The sequence below is a fragment of the Papio anubis genome, chromosome 4, assembly GCF_008728515.1.
Source record: "Papio anubis isolate 15944 chromosome 4, Panubis1.0, whole genome shotgun sequence".
In the NCBI taxonomy this organism is placed as follows: domain Eukaryota; kingdom Metazoa; phylum Chordata; class Mammalia; order Primates; family Cercopithecidae; genus Papio; species Papio anubis.
The window spans coordinates 44,506,595-44,528,515 of NC_044979.1; the positions used below are offsets into that span (position 1 = coordinate 44,506,595).

General features: G+C 37.6%; 1 protein-coding gene across 1 annotated transcript in view; it reads right to left on the reverse strand.

Moving 5' to 3' along the window:
* Positions 1-21,921, reverse strand: part of FOXP2 (forkhead box P2) — a 596,683-nt gene that overhangs the window by 352,102 nt on the left and 222,660 nt on the right. The window contains exon 4 of the mRNA XM_031664851.1: positions 5,024-5,106. The gene's annotated coding sequence lies outside the window, so the exon portion shown is untranslated. The remainder of the gene's footprint in view (positions 1-5,023; positions 5,107-21,921) is intronic.

Genomic DNA, 21,921 nt, shown 5'->3' on the forward strand with positions numbered 1-21,921 from the left:
TGCAAAACATTTCCTTCTACTATTCTGGCAAGACATCATGCAACAATACTCATACAAATAAATGTACACTCACATTATATCTATTATGTATATATAAAAATTGTGTGTGTGTGTGTGTGTGTGTGTATATATATATATATATATATATTTTTTTTTTTTAGAGACAAGGTCTCCCTATGTTGCCCACACTGGTCTCGAACTCCTGAGCTCAAGGGATCCTCCTGCTTCAGCCACCCAAAATGCGAGGATTATAGGCGTGAGCCACCGTACCCAGCCTCACATAATATTTCTCCTTCAGTTATGAACTTTATCTTTGCCATATTTCATATATGCCTCATAAGTCAGAAATTAAACTTTTTAATGATAGAATGCAAGTTGCTAGGCAAAGAAATAGATGCACAAATAGCCATTCCATATTAAACCTCAAATCTAATAATATTTTAAAATAAGTAAACAAAAGCATAAACAGCATGACACCGGGATAATTTTGATTAAAACCTTACCACAGGAAAAAAAATCCACAGACTTGAATCAAGGGCAACAAGAATTATTCATTGTGATGAAGAATTAAATCAATCTAAATTGGGTAAACTGAAAATGATCAACAGTTATCATATGTAGTTATAACAAATTAAAAGAAAAACTGAAGTAATTGGCTGGGCGCGGTGGCTCACACCTGAAATCCCAGCACTTTGGGAGGCTGAGGTGGGCGGATCTCAAGGTCAGGAGTTTGAGACCAGCCTGGCCAATATGATGAAACCCCTTCTCTACTAAAAATATAAAAATTAGCCGGGTATGGTGGCACACCACTGTAATCCCAGCTACTCGGGAGGCTGAGGCAGGAGAATTGCTTGAACACAGGAGGCAGAGGTTGCAGTGAGCCGAGATTGCGCCACCGCACTCCAGCCTGGGCGACAGAGCAAGACTCCATCTCATAAAATAAATAAATAAATAAAACCTACGTAGTGAAAAAATGGCATGGTATCACTATTATATGTTCATATTAAGGTAAAAGCCTATGCTCATCATGCTCATCAAATGTTTTCACAGATAACAAAATTTTTTTTTGAGACGGAGTTTCACTCTTGTCGCCCAGGCTAGAGTGCAATGGTACGATCTTGGCTCACTACAACCTCTGCCTCCCGGGTTCAAGAGATTCTCTTGTCTCAGCCTCCTGAGTAGTTGGAATTATAGGCGCCCGCCACTATGCTCAGCTAATTTTTTTCTATTTTTAGTAGAGAGGAGGTTTCACCATGTTGGCCAGGCTGGTCTTGAACTCCTGACCTCGGGTGATCCGCCTGCCTTGGCCTCTAAAAGTGCTGCGATTACAGGCATGAGCCACTGCGCCCGGCCAGATAACACTGCGCCCGGCCAGATAACACAATTTTTTGACCTAACCATAATAATGCTTTCATTTATTCATCATCATAGGGAATTAAGTGCTACACATTATTTATTTTTCAAAATAACTAAAGGCAAACACCATTCAATCAATACTCGATCCATTTTTTAAGTAGACCAAAAATAAACGTCTTTGTTCAGTAGGATTTTTAAATCAAATTGAAGTCTATGATTTCAAAATAGTTCACTGCTCTATAGTTGCTTCCCCATCTCAAGGTGTACACAAAAAAAGATAACTTGGTCTCTTCCTTCTATTTCATGGTCATCAGCATAATGTACTAAGAGTGATTCCACATTCACTGAACAAACGCAGAGAAATATATCATGGTTAGTATGTGCATTATTTCAAGGGATTCTAAAATGCTGTTTTCATCTATATGAGGCTATTCCTTTTGCTACCCCATCAAAAATGTGGACTTAAATGGGCAGTGGCCTGGGAAGTCAGGTAAACAAGGAGCAATAACAGGTAAAGGGCATGTATTTCACTATACAAGTAATAGAATGTAAGACATGAATCAGAGGCTCTTTATATTTTTTGTTTGCTTGCTTACTTCTGAGCCCATAGCTTTATTCTAATTAGTTGAAGTGTCTTAAATTTTAATATCCACTATACGGATTATTATTGTTACTGCATGTCCATCTAAGTCAGAATATTATGAAAAGAAAATAAAGGGCTGAGAGCAGTGGCTCACACCTGTAATGTCGGCACTTTGGGAGGCCAGGATAGGAGGATCATTTGAGCCCAAGAGTTCAGGCTAGCCTGGGAAACATGGCAAAACTCCATCTCCAAAAAAAAAAAAAAATTAGCCAAATATGGTGGTATGCACCTGTAGTCCCAGCTACTAGGGAGGCTGAGGTGGGGGGATTGCTGGAATCCAGAAAGTTGAGGCTGCAGTGAGTCATGATAGTGCCACTGGATTCCAAGCTGGGTGACAGAGTGAGGCTCTATCAAAAATAAAATAGAAAAGAAAAATAAATAAATAAAACAGTGAAAAATGGCATAGTATCATGAAAAGAAAAAAGAAAAGAAAAGAAGAGAAAAGAAAAGAGAAAAGCAAAGCAAAGCAAGACAAGACAAGACAAGACAAAACAAAAGAGGCTGGGTGCAGTGGCTCACACCTGTAATCCCAACACTTTGGAATGCTGAGGCAGGCAGATCATGAGGGCAGGAGTTTGAGACCAGCCTGGCCAACTTAGTCAAACCCCGTCTCTACTAAACATACAAAAATTAGCTGGGCATGGTGGTGCCTGCCTCTAGTCCCAGCTACTCAGGAGGCTGAGGCAGGAGAATCGCTTAAACCCAGGAGGCAGAGGTTGTGGTGAGCCAAATCATACCACTGTACTCCAGCCTGGGCAACAGAGCCAGACTCCATCTCGAAAAAAAAAAAAAAAGAAAACACAAAGTAAAATAACTGTGAAAAAATGTAGTATGACCTACATAGTATCAGGAAATATTTAATAGAGCTTTTCTGGTGTAATAACTTCAAGAGGCAAAACATTTATTAAATGATGATTAAATTTAATAAATTAAATCCCAGTTTCATAGACTAAGTAAGAATTTTAATGCTACTCCATTTGTTCGTTCGCTCCTTCATTCATTCATTCATTCATTCATTCATTCATGTATTCATTCAACAAAGATCTGAATAAATGTGTTCCACCTACTGCTAAGTACCTGGCTAACAGAAGAAGAAAGTACACAGTCAGTTCCTCAGTGTATGAAAACAAAAATCAGTAATCACACAAATATATAATTGCAAACTGTGATCACTGATGCGAAGGGAAAGTACAAGATGCAACGAGATCAAATATCAGGTGGACTTAATCAGGTCTGCAATTCAGAAGACTTCCTAGAGGAAGTGAATTTCTGTGCTCTGAGCCAAAGGATGAAACGTCATTAACAAAGCAGGTGTGAGGTGCAGGAGAGAATAATCTATCTCATGTAAAGTCCTTGAGAAAGAAAATAAATGTAGGTCATTTGAAGGACGTCCAATACAGGTTAATAAAAAGTGCTGACTATATTATCTCTAAAATATTTTTATTCATTAAAGATATGCATTCTATTCAGTAGGAAGTTAAATTTCTTAAAAGTAAACTTTATTTGAATATTTCCTCAATTTTTACCTGTGGCTATGGTAGGTAATTAAAACCCATTACTTTGAATATTTTCTTGAGTGAAATTATTATCACAGCCACTCTCAGAGAAAAATGTATAGTCTATCTATATCTGGTAAATACGGTACAGAATAATGCATTTCAATATACTAATTTTTACTTTGGATTTATTATTTACCAAAAGATATTAGAGAATAAATGTTTGGTTTACGCCATTGCAATGAAAGCAGAGTTCCTGTGTCCCCAAACAAGTACCAGGCATATTATTAGGAGCCACAGATCATATCCTACAGATAAACTTCAGGGCTTTACATTCCTAATCATCTACTTTGGAATGAATTCTGAAATGTTTTTGCAAATGATTTTCGCTCTTCCCATTCACTTTTTCTACACCCATTACCATGAGTAGGTGAAATTGGGGGCCATTTATTCAGACAAGGTTTAGGCTCCTTAATTTATAGACACTTCAACTTTATATTCTCCTTAGATAATCCAGCTAAGCCAGGTAAGATTTCTGAACCTTATGTTCTTGCTGAAGAGTACAAACTTTGTACTCTTTGCTATCTAATCCTTATCAAAATTCTAGTTGAAAGAAATAATATTTATGGAGGATTGCCTAAATGACATACAGAGCATCTGTTACTCAGGCCAGATAGTCTGCATTTTACATCTCAATCTGATCAGACCAGGAATGAACTAATTCTAACGACAAATGCAATGTGTTAGCACCTCTTATGATTGATTTTACTGAACTTCACACTGGAGTTACCTACTTGGCACACACTATTATCGTAAGAAATAGCTTTGTTGTATCTATTATAGGGTTACTGCTTATACACTATATTACACAGTGTGTCTTCATAAGAACTAGACAAAATTATTGTAGGTCTAAGCCTCTGGAAAAACTACGATTCCATCTAGCAGCTGCTTAATTTTTTTTATACATAGCATTCATCTTATAACTGAATATGCTGCCTCTTTAATTTAGCTGCTAAGTAGATCAAAGATAGATGGAAGTCCATCTCAGCAATTGAACAGGTCTATGCAGAAAATATTTCTGTGATCTATTCCTACCCTAGCTTTATTATTTTCCTCCATATATTTCTCCTAACTTTGATTAGATCCATTGTTTATTATCATGGCTATAAATTGACTAAAATCTTTCTGAAATGATGGAATATACAAAATCCTATAACTCTTAAATATATAACAGATAAATTTAATGTTTAAAGATATATATTCGGAGAAAATTAGATTTTCCAAAATCCAAGGATTTAAAAAAATTATCAGTCATGATTATTTGTATTTTAACTTTATATCTCCTACTATGTTCTAAAATTTACCATGTGATCCAGGATAAAATACGTCATTTTTGCTTATATTTTGTACATTTTTTAGAGAAAAAAGGTTTAATCTTATTTGAAAGAAAGGATACCAGAGACTAACATGGGGAAGAAAAATGGAAGACTATATGGAATTTCGAATATTATTAGTCGTATAAACTTACATTCTGGATAGTCTGGTATTTGGTTCAGAAGCAAAAACAATCAGAGACATCTAACTTCCCCATTGTCCAGTGTTTTGATCCTCCTATATTATGTAAAACAACATCATATTAATTTGAAAATCTTCACAGACTATTATTTGCACCAATAATACACTTTTTAAAGAATTAAATTTACCTGTAAAATAGTACTGAATACCTAAAAACTTAATGTAAGAACATAGATCTACTTGTAACATAAAGGATAAATGCTTGAGGAGATGAACACCTCATGCTCCATGATATGATTATTTTTCATTGCATGCCTGTATCAAAACATCTCACGTACCCCGTAAATATTAATACATACACCTACTATGTGCCCACAAAAATTCAAAAGAACATTTATCTCCCAAAGGAACTGGATTTTTTTAAAAGAAAATAAAACATATAAATCCTTTCTTGCTCATGAATTTTGTAACTTATGTCAAAATAATTACTAACACTGATAAATAGCAAAGGGCTGATTTTTTAAAATGTCATAAATATTAAAAGGTTCCTAAATAAATATGTTGCTAGAGGGTAAAGGTAAAATGATGAATACATAATACCATTTCTGAAGTGAGATTGGTTATTAAATCCCATTCATAGATAACAGTCACCAATTATTGTGAATAATTATTGGGAATAGGTAGTATGTTGAAGACAGGCACATGTCATATGCAACTAGAGAAAAGGGAAGGAATGGAAAACTATATCTGAGATTAAAGAGAAAAAAACCTCAATATCAGCAAGCAATAATCTAGCAAAAAGTATACAAGAGGGAATCCTGACAAAATGTAAACAGAAATTTCCTTGAAGAAGTAAAAGTAAGAAAGTTTCAAATGTGCAACAAGACCAAATAAATAAATATAGGCTAGCTCAAAGGGAATTGTGTCAGTATATAGCAGAGGAAAGTTAAACCTAAGTTTTTAAAAATGAGATTTTCTACAGAGTAGTTATCTAAAATTCTTATGGCATTTATTTTTAGCTAATAACATGGTATCTGCACATAAAAATGACTGGGATATGGTCAAAGAAGTGAACAAAAGAAACACATTTGAAAGAAATATTTTTAAAAAATAAAAGCAAGACATTGTACTGGGAGAATAGGAGGATTTAGGATGCTGAATTTAAAGCAAAGAAGGTCCTAGTGACAGAAAATTCCAACAACAGATTCTGTGTGTAAAGACTGTGATGAGGCCAGAATCACAATCTCTTGCTTTAAAAGTCAAACATATGGTGACACAGAAAGAATCTTAGTTCCAAAATATTGATAGGCATATGGATTGACAGAATTTTTTAAATAAAAAGAGTAAGAGTTCCTCATCCTGAAGAATAACTCCACCTCTAACATAGAACTTCCAGTTTGAATCTAGAAAAGTGATACAACTTTGGTCTCTACATTTTAGTTGTAATAGCTCTGAAGCCATTTGAGACAATAAAATGCTAAAGACAAAATCTAAAAATAACAACAGTATAAGTATTTTTAGACTGTACTTGTTCCTGGGAGGAAAACTGTAAGTACTCTGACGGTATTTCATATTGTTTAAATAAAGCCAACTTACAAGAATACTTCAATGCAATTCTTTTCAAATGGCTAATCTATAGGAAAACAATTATTTCTTTTAAAAATGAGTAACTAAATCAAATGACAAATTGGAAGGTATCTCCTTTATCAATATCGTATTTTTGGGGGGATAAATCATTGTAACTCTGATTTAGAATGATTACCTTTTCCTCATGAGAAGTCTTTTCAGCACCTCACTCTTTTTGGATATATATGTGTCATACATAAATCTAATATGCATCCTTTCTCTCTTATATTTAAAATAATAGATATGGAATTCATTTTTCTGTACTTGTACAGCAAATGGATTTCTCTCTGCATAAAGCCAATGAGAAAGACAATTTCACAATGTTTAATAGTATGACAAAGGCAATGTACTGCTGTGCTGATTTTAGTCTGAGGCAGATAAACTCAAATTACAGTTTAACCTCTGGTAATAGGAACTATCCCATTTTGAAAATATTTGTTGTAAAATTAAAATAAATAATGGATTGTCATTGTATAAAGAGAGGCTCTGATGTGTTTATATTCACTGGGGCGTATGCCCATAGATGGTAGAAAACATGTCAAAAAAATCACATAGACACGACTTCATGTATACAAATAAATACCCTATGTAAACTAATGTATGTAGAAGTAAATTTGATTATAAAATATGGAACAAACTAAGAATATTGAGATAGATATAAATCTGCCAAAGAACTAATGCCTTTCAATACACACAAGTTCTCTGTGACATTGATGACAATAAAATTAATTCTGCTTAAATATAAAATCAAATGAGGAGCAGCCATACAAAACCTAAATCTCACTCACACACAAACACACATAAACATCAAACAACAAAATAAGTGTATATAAACACAAAATCAATTTGGTATACAAAATGTCACAACACAACTTAATTTACAGTAAACACTACATTTGACACTAACAAATGCGAATACTAGGTTTGTATGAGATAAAGTACTACATTTTTTTTAGAATGTGGACTCTAGCCTTAGAAAAATCTGGTTCCAAATACATGCTTCACCAGTTAAAATGTGTAGATTTTACTTAAACTCTCTTTGTCCCAGCTTCCTTGTCTGCAAAATTGAAAAAAAAAGTCTACTATAGTAACTGCTAGGATTCAATGAGACTATATGTGCTTTAATGCTGTGCTTCTGTATATAGCAGGGGAAAATTAAATGTAAATATTTATTTTATTTATTTTAATGTTTTGTAGAGATAAAGCCTCACTATGTTGCTCAGGCTGGCCTCAAGCAGTCCTCTTGCCATGGCCTCCCAAAGTGCAGGGATTGCAAGCATGAGCCACCACACCCAGCTTAAATGTTAAATTTTTAAAATGAGCTTTCGTATTATCAATTATCTGGCAGGGCACGGTGGCTCATGCCTGTAATCCCAGCACCTGGGGAGGCCAAGGCAGAAGGACTGCTTGAGTCTAGGAGTGTGACACCAGCCTGGGCAATATAGTGAGATTCTATCACTACAAAAAATAAAATATTAGCTGGGCATCGTGACATGTACCTGTAATTCCAGTTACTCAGGAGGCTAAGGCAGGGGACTGCTTGAGCCCAGGAGGTCTAGGCTATAGGGAGCTATGACGGCACCCACTGCACTCCAGCCTGGGTGACAGAGCCAGAGCTTATCTCAAAAAAAAAAAAAAAAAAGTAATTCTCTGAAATTCTCATGGCATTTATTTTTGGCTAAAAATAAAATCAACACAGCACAGAAAAATTGCATGAGCTTTGGAGATAAGAAGGTCTACAAATTAAGTTTGGCTTTCTCTATTTAATAGCTGTGGACAAATTCTTAGTCTAAGCTTTCTCATATACAAAGTGTAAATAAAAGTATTTATTTTGAAAATGTTTTTGGAAATTTAAAATGAAATAATGTAAACCAAAAATGTACCTGGAATGGAAGCTCAATAAATTTGATTCTGTTTCAAGTACATGTCATGGAGACCCTACCAGCTTGCAAAACATCCTGAATTAAAATTATAAAATGCATAAAATTATATATTCCTGTATTATCCACTGTGCCTCATACACACGTTTGCTGCAAAAGGAAGTAGACAGTAATGCCCTGGGATTATAAGATGCTGCTCTAAACAATTGTTTGTAGTAGATTTACTGGTAAAGTAGAATGAGAACTATTTTTAACGAGGCAACTTTATTTAAAAGTTACTAGAGGCCAGGCCAGGTGGCTCACACCTGTAATCCCAGCACTTTGGGAGGCCGAGGCAGGCGGATCACGAGGTCAGGAGAAAAAGACCATCCTGGCTAACATGGTGAAACCCCGTCTCTACTAAAAATACAAAAAAATTAGCTGGGCGTGGTGGTGAGCGCCTGTAGTCCCAGCTACTCGGGAGGCTGAGGCAGGAGAATGGTGTGAACCTGGGAGGCGGAGCTTGCAGTGAGCCGAGATCGCGCCACTGCACTCCAGCCTGGGCGACAGAGCGAGACTCAGTCTCATAAATAAATAAATAAATAAATAAATAAATGTTACTAGATATTCATGGTTGCAGAATAGCAAGGCTCCTTGTCACCTACTCTCCTAAAACTTCTCCTGGGGGAAGGGGAGGGAGGCTGCCAGTATATCCCTTTTGTCATACAAATAGAGAACAAAACGTCTTTCCTTGTCTGGAAAAGCTCAAACAACAGTGAAATAATGCAAAGCAAATTATTTCCCATAGAATTTTTAATTTTATATTTAATAAAGTAAATGTTGCCTTAGGAGCACAGGAACCTCTAGGATATGGAAATCTTTAACTTATTGATGAAGACAGGGCTTGCCCTTCCTCCTTTCTTCCACAGGTCTTTTGTCTTTGGTAGGCTTCAAGTTTGCCAGGAGCTAGAAATGTTCTCTTTTCTTAGGGTGGAGTTGAGAAGGCTGTGCCTCTGCAGGGAGGGGCCATATATTTTGTGTAAGTCTCACAAGATTGCTCAAGGTAACTTAAGAACAGAGACTGGAAGATGCAACATGCAGTTATGCAGACTTGTGGAACAGTTAAGTTGAGCACTCATGAGAGACTCTGAGAATGACTCCTCAACTATTCTGAGGATACATAAGTGCTACCTGCCACACAGGACGGAGTGACTGAATAACTAGAATGTTTTAGATCCCTGTGACTCAGTATTGAATGTGCTGCCAGAATACAAAAATAAACAAGGAAGTTACAATATAGTGACATGGGAGCAGGGAAATATAAAAAACAAACAAACACAAAATTAAGTAACTTGAACAATGAGTAGTTCTATAGTAGAAGTATAATATACAAAATGCCATAAGAACATAGAGGTGGTAGGGCTGAATTACACCTGGAAGACTTCAAAGAAGAGTTGACTTTTTAAAGCAGGGTTTTGAAAGTTGAAGTGATAAAGAGAAAACTGAGGCAAGTGGCCAGTTCTCCTGGGTATCAAAAATAAATACATATTCATGGACTGGCATGATGTATTCAGGAAGTGATGGGTAGTCCAGTGCAAGCAGTATACAACCAACAAATCAGAGGTGACCTGACTGAAAATAAAGGAAGCAGAGTGCTGGGAAACGGTGGCTTTAAAAAGCATATATTATGAGAATATATGGGAATGATCCCACCTCATTCTTCTACTGAACAGGAAGAAACAGGATGCTTTATCTAGAATTCCAGTATGACTCCAAATCTGAAATCTGCATCAGTGATGGAAACAATGACTAGATTTTCTAGGGACCTGAATATTAAAGATTGCACTTTTAGACTCTGCAATGTAGTAAGTCAGCAAATAAATAATTATAAAAACAGAATTCAAAATGTACAAATTGGAACCATCTATATGACAATACCCAATTATAAATCCAAATAAACTAGCTGCCAGTAACCAAAATAACAAGTGTCCATATTTTTCTTTGTTGATTTTCCTATTGAAATGACCACATATTTTGGTAGTTCATATGGTTTGGCTCTGTGTCCCCACCCAAATCTCATCTTGTAGCTCCCATAATTCCCATGTGTTGTGGGAGGAAACCAGTGGGAGGTGACTGATTCATGGGGGCGGGTCTTTCCCATGTTATTCTTGTGATAGTGGATGGGTCTCAACAGAGCTGATGGTTCTGCACACCCTCTCTCTTTGCCTGCTGCCATCCTCATACACTGGGACTTGCTCCTCCTTGCCTTCTGCCATGATTGTGAGGTCGCCCCAGCCATGTGGAACTGTAAGTCCAATAAACCTCTTTCTTTTGTAAATTGCCCAGGCTCAAATATGTTTTCTGTGAAAACGGAAAAATACTGTAATACAAAGAGAGTCATCATGCTAAGTAGAAGACATACTGTAGTGAAGAAGCACCAGAAATTCTTCATCTGAATATCTAAATTGGAACTTGAAGAAGAGGTAGGATTTAAATGGGTCTAGATCCAGGAGAAGCATTTCCAGAGGAGAAAATAAAACAAAAACAAAACCCTAACTAAAGCCTCCTCATCACTCCCTAAACAGCCCACATTTCAGTGAGTTAAGAAAATTATTAAAATTAGAACAGTAAATTGGAAAATGAAAAAAATTAGAAATTTTTTCGAATCAGAAATGAGAAAAAATGTGAAAAATTAGATTAGGATGAGAGTGATTACTTGATGTGGCTCCAGAAATGCAAATTTAATTAGGATTGTCAGGGCTGCCCTTATGGAGAAAGTGACAAGCAAAAACTTCAAGGAACTGATGGGAGTTAGCCATGCAGATAAATGGAGGAAGAGCAGCCCAGTCAGAGGGAACAGCTGCTGCAAAGGCCCTGAGGTGAGAGCATACTTAATGTGTTTAGTGTGTTTAACAAACAGCAAGAAGGCTACTGTGGCAAGACCAGAATGAAGGAGAGGAAGGATAATAAGATCTGAAATTAGACTGTAAACTGTCTTGTAGATCATCTTAAGGATTTTTTATTTTATTTTTAGGAAATGGCAGTAGATCCTGAAGCAAAGGGAGGCAGGGGATGAAGGGTTTTAAATGATGATATGACATGATCTGCATTTTAAAAGAATCTCCTTAATTGCTGTGCTGAACAAAAACAGACAGCAGGGGATCAATTGTAGACTCAGACTAACTAGAAGCTATGGCAAAATTCTAGGCAGGAGGTGATGGTGGCTTGCATTAAGGCGGCAGATGTGGAGATAGTACGAAGCAACTAAATTGTGTTTATATTTTAGTGGAGCTTCCATTCACTAGCTGACCATAAGACATTAACTAAACATTTATTATGTGCAAAGCACTGCACAGTTTAAATATTATCTTTTAATTTTACATTTCCACTGTGTCACTTACCATCCCTACTCTCTCAAATCCACTCACCAAAATAAAGTATCTCTATGTTATTGGTTTTGATCTATTGTTTACATTCAAACATATCCACTGTTATACCAAGATAAGGTGCATTATAGCTCTAATGACTGTCTCTCAACAGGTGATACACTGGGACAACTGCAAGAACTGGGAAAATAACAGAAATCTCACTAGGTACCCAGAATTCCTGGGAAAGATGGAGGACCAGGGAACGTGGGTGGAGGGAATAACAAAACAACTAAAATTTTATTTAGAAGTAATCAGAAACAAATAGCTGAAAATTCTACTTTCACTTCCCCAAGAAAAGTTAAACCAGACTTTAAGCAGACACTCTAAGTCCTTGTCCTAATATTGAGACTTAGACTGGAGCAGGCGATTCTGGATAAGTTTTCCTATGGACCCAGAAGGTGCCTTGAAGTAGGATCAAGTACCTCAATCACTTGTTAATAACAAAATCTTGTTTATATCATTCACAAAGCAATTCATTTCTTTAGAGGAGAAAGAATATTAAAAAAATACTAGAAAATTTTTTATAAAAGAGATTTTGGGTATCATGGGCTTATGTCCTAAAGACTCTATAATACTTTCTAACTTTCTGACCTCATCTCCTAAAATCCTGGCCCTCTCTGAGCAGTGCTTTAAACATGCAACTCTCCTAGGCTTTTTCATTTGCAGTTTCCTCTCTTGAGAATACTCTTCTCTCATATCTACAGGGCTTGCTCCTTTGTTTCCTTCAGGTCCCTACTATAAAGCCACCATACGAGTTAGGTCTTCCTCAACCACCTTACGTAAAAAAGTTCCATCAACGTCAGTGTGTATTTTTCTCTTGCTTTGTTTTTCTTTATGGTGCATATCATCACTTAGCATATTATTCACTTTTACACAAATATACTGTATCATCAATGAAAAGTAGGGACTATACCTGTTTTGTTGACTGTTAAATCTGTAGTGCCGACAACAGTGCCTTTCACACTGTATATGCTCAGCATATATGCTGAATGAATGAACTGGTCGAGAACATGATGTTGGAGAATAAGAGTAATGCACATTTTGATAAAACACTTTAGATAATTATACATGTATGCACAGTTGATCCGTTTTCTTGCTGATTCCGTATTTGCGAATTCACCTATGTGCTAAAATGTACTTGTAACTGAAAAAGCAATACAGCACTTTTGTGGCCATTCACAGACATGTACAAAACAGTAAAAAATTTGAGTTGCCTGACACACACATGCCCAGCTCAAGTTAGACAAGGTGATACTCTGCCTTCCTGTTCCAGTTCTCAACACTGTAAACAAACGTCTCTTTCACAGTCTATTTAGTGCCATATCTGTCCTTTTTGTTGCTGATTTCACTGTTTAAAATAGGTCCCAAATGTAGTACTGAAGTGCTGACTAGTGTTCCTCAGTGTAAAAAGGTTGTGATATGCCCTATGGGGAAAAGATGTGTGTTAGTTAAATAAGTTTTTCTCAGGCATGAGCTATAGTGACATTGGCTATAATGAAGCAACAATATATATTAAATACAGTGTTTTTAAAACAGAAATACACATAAAACAAGGTTATATATTGATCAACTGATGGAAATGTTCTGACCAGAGTCTTACAAGGAACCTAGCCCTCCCTGTATTCCTCTGAGAAGCAATGCTTCAGTGTTCACTAACTCAGTGCTTGTGGTGACTTCATAGAACATAATTACAGCAAGTAACAAGAATTGACTGTATTTATGTTGTGTGTGTGTACATGTGTGTCTGTGTGTGCGTGTGTGTGTGTGCATGTATGGTGATTTTCTTTTTTATAATACAAGGGACAGAAAATAAAACTAAAAAAATTTAAAAGCTGGTGCGGATGACCAGAACACTGTAGCCCAAAATATAATATTTCATGCAACAGTATGGTCGACATTTACATTCATAACATGGTTTTATTAATTAAAAATGATTGAATAACAGAGGTCTAATGGAATAGAAACCGAGGAACCAGATAAGTCTAAATTTAAATATTAACTGAACCACTTACTAGCTGTATGGGCTTTGGCAGGATTTAAACTTTATGCTCCTCAGACTCCTCTTCTATAATATGGGTACTTTGAACATTAGATAAATGAGAAAATGTGCCCAATACAATGCCTAAATCATTTTCTTGTTTAATGAATATTAGTTTCCTTCCATTCCCTATTAAATTCCCAGGAAACTTCCTATAAAATTCCCAGAGAGGAAATGTAAACATTTAACCCTCACAGAGTTTTGGAAAAAGCCACCACAAAGACAGTGATGGAACCTGGATTGACATTGGTTAGTGTTAGGGAGGCAAAGTATATGCACTTGGCTGACAAAAATACTATCAGATTTTTCTGGCAAATGTTAGAATGTTTAAAGGTGGTGCTTAACATTTTAGAACCACTTTGTTTTTTCTTTCAGAAGTAAACAGCAATGCATGAGAAATGTTAAATAAACAGCCATTTATATAATCATTGCACACAGGACACAAAAAGCAGCATTATTTTATCCATTTTATTAATAGTTTTAGTGAAACTATTAATTATGTTTCACATAGTTAAAACTATTAACTATGCCTCACAAAACACACAGCTGTTGATAATAAGACAGACAACACATTACAAATAAAATCATTCTCCTGATTTGAGAGACATACCTCATCAATTGCCAATATAGCTTCTTTGCAAGTTTATAAAGTGGTCACCTGTTTACTCATTTATTCAGCAAGTGCTTATTAGGTACCTACTACATACTAACATGAGGCTAGGTATAGGAACACAAAGATGAATAAGATAGCCTTAAACTTTCTTAGCCTCAAACTTTTCTTTAGTCAAAAGATCACAGTTATTTCATACAAGACCATATCTTTATATTAATGCAGTATCATAGGCTTTTTCATCCGATTGAACTATGTGAAAATTGCTCAGTGGAGATTGTTCAGGTGATTCGTAGCATTGCAGGTCTATAGTCCATACACTACCCATGCTGTCTGAAGGAAGCAAAGAGCAAAGGTGCATCTATGACAGCTTACTTAGTAAAAGACAGCTAGGGCAGAGCAAAATGACCAGAAATTTTACCAAACACAGCTTTTTACAGTTACATCTGTCAACAGAAAGAAAACAGTTTTATATATTATATATATATAATATAACAATATGAATTATATTATATAAAATATAATGCTGTTTCACTACTTATGATAATCTTTCAAACTAATGTGACCATATTCCATAGCAGAAAAAAAAATGTAATTAGCACTGAGAACTCAAATACACATAAATAAAAGTTTCACAGAATATTCATCCATAATGGCATGTATTTTCTGTTTTTTTCTGTTCTTTTCTTTTCTTTTTGGTTTTGCTTTCTGTTCTGTTCTATTTATTCCATTACATTTTTAAATATGTTGGTTAAAATCCACTAAATTAATTTATAAACCACTAATGGAGCCGGACTTTCAGTTTGAAAAAATATTGATCAGTTACAACTAGACTCAAGATAAAATGTTGCATTATAATTACCTTAAGCATAATATGTACAGGTGATACGTGTTAGAATCATATATCCTTTCTTGAAGTTATTTTTAACATTATACAGAATTATAAAATTTCAAATAATGAGCATATTTTTGTTTTACCTTTAATAGATTAATAATTTAGTAAAATGGAAACGTAAGATTATATTCTGTGGCATTTTTACCAAAAATTCTCCATTTTAGAGACTGTCTTTTCCAGAAAGATGTTCCAAATAATCAGTGGAAGTATATTTGAAGATTAATGTCCTTAAAGTCATGTGTAAATTGTTATCACTGAGCCAAATAATTCATCACAGAAGAGCCAAAGCTATGTTATTCTATAAACTTATGTTCGTAGTGGTGTCTTTTAGCTTGGAAACTTTCAGACACAGAATGTAACCCCACATTTTTATTTCCTTGAATTACGCATGTAGCGAATCTAGAAACTTTCCTTATTTTCAGAGAATTTCTGGACTCTGTATGTGATCGCACCGTGAAGATGTTCAGTCACTGTATTTCCCCCTCTTCACAAAAATGGTGGGTTATAAAATACTCTGAGACACAAGATGCAAAGGCAGGAAGTGAAACTCTATAAAGACCTTTTGATGAATTCTCCATGAGTCTCTCAAGTTTCTCCACATTCTGATAGGTGTGCCAAGAACACATCTTGATTGCTCTTGCCCCAGGCCATTTATCAGGGTTGTGTTTACAGTTTGCAACTTTGAGGAATTAGGTAATGTTTCCCTCGAAGACAGAGCAGGCTAGCTTACTGCTTGCTACAAAGTGGTGGATTTCCCAAACTCACTGCAGCTCCACGGCATGCAAAGCATCCATCTGGGCTGTAGACATCGCTCTGAGACTTGAGGCAAGGGGAACCAACACAAAAATGCTGTTGCTTATGCTGCCTGCTGTGCTATAATTCAGTTATTTGACTCTGACCCTGACATCTCATGTCTCCTGCCAGTATCCATTAAATAATAATAGACTAATTATTAGACTCTTAGGTAAACTCAAACCCTAAACCCAACAGGTTTGACAAAGGATAAGATGTTAACAGAGACATGGTTTTCTGGAACAGGAAGGAAAAGGGTTCTCTGGATCAGGTTTGAAGAAATGAAAAGGCTCTCTGGGTTCCATAAGTGAACATTCTCACCTATGTAGTAGATGAGGGGTGAATAAGGACTCATGAATGGGAGTTAAGATAATGTTTAGAGGCTAAACAGAGAGAGACAGAAATAAAGCAAGCTGCTCAAATGATACCCTGATTGCTCCTCACTCTTCTAAAAGCAAAAAGAATATGTTGTTTTCTTGACAATAGGATAGCAAGTCCAGCAATCAAGGACAAAAGGCAATGTGAATGTGGCTACTGAATCATGGAATCCCCAAACCCAAAATAAATAATGTTGGCAATCAGGACTTCCCTATTCAATATGGAGATTTGGGTGAACTGAATACATTAAAGTTCATTTGGTTGAGTGCCCAGCAGGTGGCCACTCAAAAAAAGTAAATGCAAATAATAATAATAAAGACTGGGCCAAGCTCATGCATCTGGCTTCTATTGCAACCTCCTCCTGCCCCACCCATCTTGGCTGGTAAGGAGAATAAGACACTGGGTGCACAAGTGTCAGAAGGCATTAAGAACTACGATGTGAAATACAGCAGCATGTACAAGGGCATGTACAAAAGAGGTTCCAGGGCCCAGGAGGTATACAAGAAAGAGTTCCCAGAACTAAAGCACCAAGTCCGCTGCAAAAGGTTGAAAATTAAAAGTAAAATGTAGAATAATAAAGAAGATTTTTTAAGAAAAGTCTGCCATTCAGTTTCCTTCCCACTGCTCCTACTGTCTCTGTAAACTTGACCCCCTACTATCATGTACCCCTCCTCTCTGTTCTCCTAGCTGGGGAACGACATAGTTTCCTACCAGTTGTCACTCTGGCCACCAACTCATGCGCAAATAAGAAACCTTGGTTTGAGTTCCTGCAAAAGGAAAACACACCAGAATATAACTAAATGGTGTTGAGCTAGGGTTTGCACTGGGGGGACTCTTGGAACAATTTAATAATGTAATCTTGTGGCTTCTACTGCTGAAGTATATTTGGCATTGGTGAAATCCTGCCCCTGTCTCTCCTGGACCTGGCTGGATACCACTTTCACCAATCCACAGGGCCATCTTCCTGCCGTGACAGCTAGCAAGAGGCCAAGACCCACAGAAGCATCACCACTGACCCTTTGTCAGCAGGAAACAGTTATGGAAGACTGACCTTTATCCATTTCCCCAAATAACTGGGGTCTTGGACTCTTGAGGGGGAAAATGTTACAACAGGTCAGTCAGTCATGAGCAGGGCAAGAGAGGCTCGTCCCCCACCTGACACACACATATCAGGAATGTCAGGTGACTGTCAAGTGATGGTCAGGTGGTTGTTAACTGTCTCTCTAAAATAACTGGTCACAGCCAGCGCCAGGGAAAGGCAGTCTCCTAATAGATAGAAAACACCTGAAACTGGTGATCCACAAGTTCCCTATAAGATCTCAGAAGGTGGTCGAGTGGACTCAAGCATGCACAGGCAGACAGCCCGCCACCAGGGAAGAATCAGGGGAGAAGTAACACAAGACCCCGGAAGTATGTCAACATATAAAGCCCCAAGTCAAAAGGCTAAGCTGCACACTTGGCCTCTCAAGTCACCCACTTGGCCCTCTTCCAAGTGTACTTTACTTCCTTTCACTCCTGCTAGAGAGCTTTTTAATAAACTTTCACTCCTGCTCTTAAAAAAGTGTTCTTTAAATGTCAGAAGAAATTCTCCTATTCAGCGATGGCCATATGAAGACGGGCGATAGAGAGATGTGCACTTTCACCCCTATGTCCCCCACTCCACCTCCCTAATTTCTCCCAGGTTGTCCAACAACAACAACAACAACAACAACAACAACAACAAACAACACAGAATCTAAAGAGGAGAAAGGAAAACCACAGCTTCAACTAGAAACTCTGGTGCCTTCCAGAGCACTCAAAAAGACCATTTCCAGTAAAATAGTGCCACCTGCCTGATACTGCCACTGTACACCCACTTGAAAAAAAAAAAAAAAATAAGGCAGCTAATATGCTGCTATGCTCTCCTAACACTTGACACATGGAGGATTCTTGTGACCCTCGGGCCTGACATTCCCATTTGAGGGTAGGATCAACTTGGACATGATGACTATTAAGCTAGGAAGGGCCTTCATAGGCTTCTGTAGTCGAATGGAAATAGTATATTCAAGAGCCAGTTAGCCTAGTCCTAGTGGCATCTCAATTTTATATGAACAAGTGGCGGCTACCCCTCTGGGGGAGACATTCACCCTAACTACACCACTCAAGGTAAAGCTGCTATCTCAATTGGTCCCTCAGTTTACAGACTTCCCCTAAGTGCCTGGACCTGCTTCCCTGATACTCTGGCTAAGCTGAAACTTCATGATGTTTCTTAGACTGCTGCTGCTTACTTACTCAGCTAGTGGGTGTAACTCAAGGTAGCAATAACCAAAACTCAACTTTATGAGCCTTGTCACATTTTTACTATATCTTGGACTGTTGATAATATCCCAGATGTTTGGTCTACCACTTAGAAAAGCAGAGACTGGCAGATTAAAGATACCTCCCAACAGGTGCAGTGGCTCATGCCTGTAATCCCAGCACTTTGGGAGGCCAAGGTGGGAAGATCATTTGAAGCCAGGAGTTCAAGACAAGCCTGGGCAATGTAGTAGGACCCCATATCTTAAAAAAAAAAAAAAAGAGTTGGGTGTGGTGGCATGTGCCTGTAGTCTCAGTCTTCAGGAGGCTGAAGCTGGAGGATCACCGGAGCCTAAGAGTCAGAAGCTGCAGTGAGCTATGATCACACCACTGCACTCTAGCCTAGACAACAAAGTGAGACTCTGTCTCTAAGAAAAAAAAAATACATCTCCCTTTAGAGCTGAGAACTATGGGGAAAAATTTGTAGCTGCTGATCAGAGAGTCTGAGTCATTCCTAAAGGTGACCACATTAAAAGTCTGTTCTCTGATGCGATCAATTAGAATTAAGATGCTGATCAAGCCTGTCCCAGCCAGACTACCACTATTGCTACCTGTACCATCATCATATCAGTCATGGCTGTGGACCCACCATCATAAACTGGACACACAATTCAGAATTCTATGTTTCTGATGCAGAAGCTACCATTGCATGCCAGAGTTATAGCACCTGCTATAAACTGGTGCCCTGGTATAGTGGTACAGGAATCCACACTTCTTATGGTGATTGTCAAGAACTGAGAAAGGGTCTAACATTATAGATAACAAGAAACCAGTTTCCTGAGCTTCAGCTTCCACAGAGTGACGAGAAGAGGGCCAAGTGACACTGCACACAAAAAGGATCACTTATCTTAGGGAACCAGTATATTTTATAAAAGGAATTACACTTGTCTAATCTTTATCTCAGAAAGGATACATTGTCTTTATTATAACAAAAAGTGAACAAACCTGCTCTCTGCTGCAAATAAAAGTTGTATCTCTATCTTCCAAAACTGTTTGCTATACACATTCTGAAAAGATTAGGTAGTATTTCTGCTTACAAGATATGTAGAAACTTGAGAAAATCAACTTGAGAAAGTCAACAGCATTGATTCCACCTGCCCCTGGCAAATTGACTATATCAGTCTTTTGTCTCCCTCTCAGGTCTACTGCTGTTGATGCTTCACAGCTGTTGAGACTTTTTTGGATTACAGTGACACCGTTTCAGTCTAATCAGCAAATTCTGGCCATGATATTGTGGCCCTGAAACTTAACTATGTCATATTTTCAGCTTTATGGACCACCTACAGATGGACAATTCTACATCTTTATTGCAAAGATCACCCTACAATAGACCGCAAGCCAAGGTAACTGATGAACAACAGTCCATGCTTCTACCTTCCACAGGCATCTGGATTGCAGAAGACTGGTACAGTATCCTCAAAAAGCAATTCAGAAATATTTCTGGTCCTTTATCTCTCATCTCTTTTTGGTCTACACACCTTAGCAGGACAATTTGGTCACTAAATATAGCTATCCCTTAAAAGGGTTTATCGCCTTTGACCATCTCCTGGATAATGAGTAGGATGAAAAGGGTGACAGTTATATAGACCTGTTTTGAAAATTTAGGATTCTACTCTGAATGTTTCTAGATACGATGTACTTATCCACAGTAATCCTCAGTCAGCCTGGTTGGTATCCCTTCCAGGTGGCAACTCACTTATGAGGAGTCCTAGGGAGTTCAAACTAATTGTAGTTCAGTCCCTTGTATACTCTAGTTGGATTAACATAATCCTAGGTCATTAGTATAATGACCAATTGATTGAGCATATTGTTCGCTGAGCCCCCCACAGTGGCCTATGAGGGCCAAGGTGGGCTTATCATAGGTTTCTATTTTGTACAAAAGCTCTTCTTCTATTCCCATCTTGCCCTTTAAGATGAAAGATGGAGATGAAACTAGAGGATGTCTGGAAAAAAAGATGAAATTATAGCTACTGGATTGTGGCATGCCAAATTTGTGGCTATGAAGTGAAAGCAATAATCCTGACACTAAGTGAAAGGACCTTCGACCCTGGAAGGTGAGAGGGGAGGAACAACTGACGCTCCTTCCCTTCTAGATCTAGTGCCACAGCCCAGCAAAATAATCATACGGTTCATTTAAGTAAAGCAGCTCCTGCAGGTGGTAATGTGACCTGTTGCTCAGTTTATCATCCTCATCCACAAGCTACAAAAACAGACAAGGTAATGTGAACATCATGACACCTAAACTATTTTGTTGTGCCTGATGCCATCTTTGGCAACTCCTAAACATCCTCTCCCCATCCCGACTGCCAATATGTATTCAAACACATAAATTAATCCAACCTTATTTAAATATCCCTAAAATGAATTCATGTTTCTCCTGATGCCCAATTGGCTTTCGGTTATGAAATGTATGGCAATCATAGTGCAGCTAGCTATTCAGTGAATCTGCCTGTCACTTAACCAAACTAAAGTATAAAGATGATCCAAATAAAGCTTGGTAATGCATCTTGAAGAGAACTGATGTACCCCTTTGAGTTACATGTTTGTATATAAAGGAGAAAGGGCCACAGAATGCATCTATGTGGGGGTTCTTTTCTGGTCCACCTGTTCCCCCTGCAATGATTGATAATGACACTAAATATCAGTGTATTTGGTTTTTTTTTGAGATGGAGTCTCACTCTGTCGCCCAGGCTGGAGTGCAGTGGCGCAATCTCGGCTCACTGCAAGCTCCGCCTCCCAGGTTCACACCATTCTCCTGCCTCAGCCTCCCGAGTAGCTGGGACTATAGGCGCCCGCCACCTCGCCCAGCTAATTTTTTTGTATTTTTAGTAGAGACGGGGTTTCACCGTGTTAGCCAGGATGGTCTCGATCTTCTGACCTCGTGATCCGCCCGCCTCGGCCTCCCAAAGTGCTGGGATTACGGGCCAGTGTATCTGTTTAAACTCCATTGT